Genomic DNA, 4798 nt, shown 5'->3' on the forward strand with positions numbered 1-4798 from the left:
TTGTTTTTTCCCTTCATAGTATTTTTTGGATTTTTATAAGCTTCAAGTATTAAGACATTTTTGATTTTTATATTGCAATTCTTAATATATTTCAGTCCAAGTTTATCCATTTTTAAACTAACTCATGATTTTTTTTTTGCACCCTAAACCTAGTTGGCAACGGGGGAGGTTGAGACGGTTAAGCAAGCATGTTTTGTCTCCAATTATTAGGGGGAGAGATTGATAGATGGATCAATTAGTCAATCAGTCATCCCTTGCACTCTTCTCTAATCTCATGATGTCAGATGGAAATTCCACACCATGAGAGAAAAAAAAAAATCTGAAGTATTATACAATTTTTTTTTATATTGAATTTGTAATGAGACAATTATTCTTTTTTGTAAGAGTAGGATTGAAGAGTTATTTTTACATTATTATTTATTTTTATTATTTTTTTTTTTTCTTTTTTTTATTATTATTCATTTATTTATTCCTGGGCCAAAGCGTGTTTTAACTTTCTCGACCTTTCCTCGACTCCACTTTGGAGGTGCCACGATTATGCCCTTCTTGCACTTACCTCTATTTAGGTGCGAATGGCCAGCAAAAATGAAAAAGGAGATGCTTTGCAATCAACGCCAAAAATATGTGTTTGTTATGTTTGTTTTGATTGAAAAATGTTTCCGTAAGCCCCGTTGTTTTCACTGTCTGTGTTAGTAGGTGATTCCGGGGTAGTTTTGATCGTTTTTTTATTTATGTGTATCATCACTTAAACATGTCCACTAGTGGTTATTTATTGATCATGACCACCAGTTCATGGCAATACTTTTCTTCATTTTGATTATGATATTTAGTATGTACATCTTGTATCTTGTGCCCTCGTCTCTTTTACCTAAGTCGAAGGGAGCACCATCGGACCAGCTGATTTCGCGTATGGCATCTCCTCGACTTTGCTGAGCTCATGTCGCGCCTTAGAGTAGCGTCTCTTGAGTCAGTCATAACTTGTACTGTAGTCGGCCAGGGCCAAACATGCAGAATGGGACGCTCAGAACCTGATCCAAATCCAGGAATACTTAAAATAGAAATATATACATATATATTATATGTATATATATATATGAGGTGGATGACGGCTGGAGCAAATATGTTGGTATATATATTTTTTTTTCTTTTTTTTCTTTTTTTTTCTTTTTTTTTTTTTACCTTCGCTTCCATATGTATGTGTGGTGGGAGGCATTTTTCGCCACACTATTTATTTCTTTGGTTTAATAGTAACCTCAGAAACAGCATGTTATTCAGTTACTTTTTTTTCGTTTTTATGGGTATCTTTTGGTCTGTTCGAGGTGTTGCTGTTCTGCATGTACGGGTTCCTGGGAAGCTCTTCCTATATCCCAGGTATGGTCCAGTCAAACCCAATCAGAATCAACCAAATAATAGCAATTGCACTCTCATTACCTCATAATTTTCACCTCTTTTGCCTCCCAATGTTCTGATAGTCGAGGGATCACAAGGCTTGTCGCACATAACACCCTTCATCGTCAGGGTTCAGACCCATTGTGTCCTATGTTTAGTACGGGCGTCATGTGTAAGGTAAATCTATATGGCATTATAGTAGTGTCTTGCTAAAAGGAGAGTTTTTTTTTTCCTCTTCTTTTTTTTATATATTTTTTTTTTACACATTAAAAAAAAACTCCGAATTGCATGACCGTAATATATGAATATAAGCCGATCCCTTGTGACTCGTGGCTTAAAAAAAAAATAAATAAAAAATATCCCACTGTATAGTTTTCACCGTACTGTATCAGATCAGGCCCTAAAATGAACCTAAACCATTCATCAGGCCCCAAACTTGATCATAAGCTGCCAAACACTCGAGGAAACAGAGGTTGTGTCCCCTTCTACCCGATGGACTTAGACTCTCGTGGGGCCTCAGAAGAGAATTGGGGGAAGAAAATCAATTGTAAAAAGAGAGAGAAAGAGAGAAAGAAAGAAAGAAAGACAGACAGACAGGAGGAGACTACGATCTTAGATAGATGTGCTTGACTGGAATGGAAGCCTTGCATGGCTCCCTCCTCATGTTGATGAAAGAGAGTAGAAGAAAATAAGAAGGAAAGTGACCATGATTAGTTGGTAAATTATAGAACCAAAAAGAGAGAGAAAGAACTCGAAAGAATTAATCAACAGATGATTTGTTTGTTTGTTTTTTTAAAGGAGATAAGAACGAGAGTCTAGCAAGAGTCTATGTACATCAGTGTGTTTGTGGATGAGCCGCAGAGAAGGAGATTTGTAGTCAAGTATGAACAGTATAATCTGCTGTTTCCTTATTTTATTATCACTACTCAGGTTGAGAATGTAAAATCTGTAAATATTTATAAAACAATATATTTAGAAAAATATTCATGTGGTTTTGTCTTATCCTTATTTATGTTTTAATGTGTTTTAGGAGATGTGAGATGTATTTGAAAATCATATTTAAGAAAAAAAGGAAGAAACGGAGTATTATTTTCTGGAAGGAATTCAACTTGATTATCACACCTACAGTGCATTATCATTACATTTTCAAAATTCACATTCCAGTTTTGTAGTAGAAAGCAAAACAGTTTGTTTAAAGACATACCCGTTTAAGCAAGAAACAAAGTCGTATTCTCAATACAGTGAAAATAATAATTATCAATATCACAAAAATGTATGACCAACAAACTATACATATGATTCTATGTGCGTGTCACACACTCACATACACACACACACACACACACACACACACACACACACACACACACACATGTGTATATATATATATATATATAATATATATATATATATATATATATATATATATATATATATATATATAAATAAATGTGTGTGTGTGTGTGTATGTATATGTGATATCGTATGGTTTATAAAGAAATCAACTAACAAGACATATTACAACAGAGCAAGAGCGATAACTACTATATACGGTATCGTATGATTCCAATCATTAACTTGGAAAAGCTGTACATGTCTCTCCATTGGTAAAGAATCCATTTCTTAATCTACATCTGAATATGGATAATAAAGATATTTAATTTTCTTGCAACAAACATTATTACACCCAATAACCTTCATATAAAATTTGTATAAGACATTTACGCGACTCAGACTAATTGTCATGAAAAAACAAAATGAAACAAAAAAATGAAGAAAAAACATCAGAATAGATTCAATGAGTATTTTAATTACTCTGAAAACCCACAAGTCAATGCAAGAACAACACGTCAAGTTATCCCACTAGCTTTCTAAAACATCACACAGAAAAGAACATGTATAATTTGTTAACATTTTAATCGAATTTTGATAATAATCATTGTGTTAAGGCTTGGTAAGTATGCATATAGTTGCAGGTTGTAGATTATATTATTTTAGTTAAATGAATATCGAAAATATATATTCATGTAAAGTATAATATTGATAATATTCAATGAACGGAAATGGGGTTTGTTTTGTGTAGAATAGTTTGTATTGGTATATCAAGTTTTCGGTTCACTTGACTGCTGATAAATAAACAGAAAAGTATTGGTAAATTCGGTTTCATTGAACCTTAATGTGGAAAATGTAGAAAAAAACATGCACAGCAAGTACAAGTTCCAAGTCTTTGAACCTGAGATGGGGTATTTGTGCAGCATGGGATCAGTTCCTTACTATGAGATAAAAAACAAAACACATTTGACTATTGAGCTGTAAATTACATGGAGAACTATATTACTGCCATACTTCAACATCTTAGTGCTTCAGCAACATCTTGTCATTTACTTAGTACAAACTACCAAAATGCAACCTGGCCCCGATTTAATGATACTATATTTTGATGGGCGCACTACGGCGATTTATCCATTTTTCTAAAAATACAAATTCATGAATATTTTTTTGCCAATATGGGCGCCGGTCCACCCCATGCCAGATGGTGGCGCCCTGGGTGCTTTATGTATGTAAATATATACATTTATGTATATATATAGTTATATATCAACATATAAATAAATAGATATATAGATATATAAATAGATAGATGTGTAGATATATAGATAAGGGTATAGATAGATAGATAGATAAATGTATTATGTGTCATACTGTGAATCTTGAAGAACTAGTCGACGGATACATACAACTATAATACACAAAAGAACTATAAAATAGAAATGCTTTGCCATGCACTCTATCAAGAAAATTTTGCACATGCTATGGTACTGATCAGCAAACATCAAAGGAATCACAATGTTTCTAATTGCAAAAATAACCAAAATAATATCTAGTGAATAAGAGAATTCAGCTACTGTGACAAAAGTATTATTAAATGCAGAAATTAATTCAGTTTTAGAATGTTAAAATCTCCATGATAATGGCTGCAATATCCAACCCTTAAAATTGGTTTATTTACAAGAATGTCGTCACCTCTGCCATGTCATTAACATATGACCTCCTCTTAAGTACGATTGCACTCCTCGGGAACGTGTGCCTGTTGCTAGGATTAACCATTACGTAAAAAGTGAATAATTACTCCAGCGCTATCTTCGAATGGCGCAGAAACAAATGAAGAAACATTTGCGCAAAGAGGGTAAAGGATCTGTTCTCTGTTTATCTGTTCTCGGGAAGGATCAAAGCATTGCGAAAGGGCATTTCCTAACTACTGAATCAATCCTTACATTATTCAGTACTGTCACTAATGGTGTTCTTATCCACGGAAATCCAAGAAAGAACACCGAGAGAAGATCCCTTTCTTCTCGTAGAGACGAGGAGACGCGAGGTTATGCAAAATGTTTCTTTTCTACGTGCGGCC

The sequence above is a fragment of the Penaeus japonicus genome, unplaced genomic scaffold, assembly GCF_977035675.1.
Source record: "Penaeus japonicus unplaced genomic scaffold, GWHDUDI00000001_assembly GWHDUDI00000026, whole genome shotgun sequence".
In the NCBI taxonomy this organism is placed as follows: domain Eukaryota; kingdom Metazoa; phylum Arthropoda; class Malacostraca; order Decapoda; family Penaeidae; genus Penaeus; species Penaeus japonicus.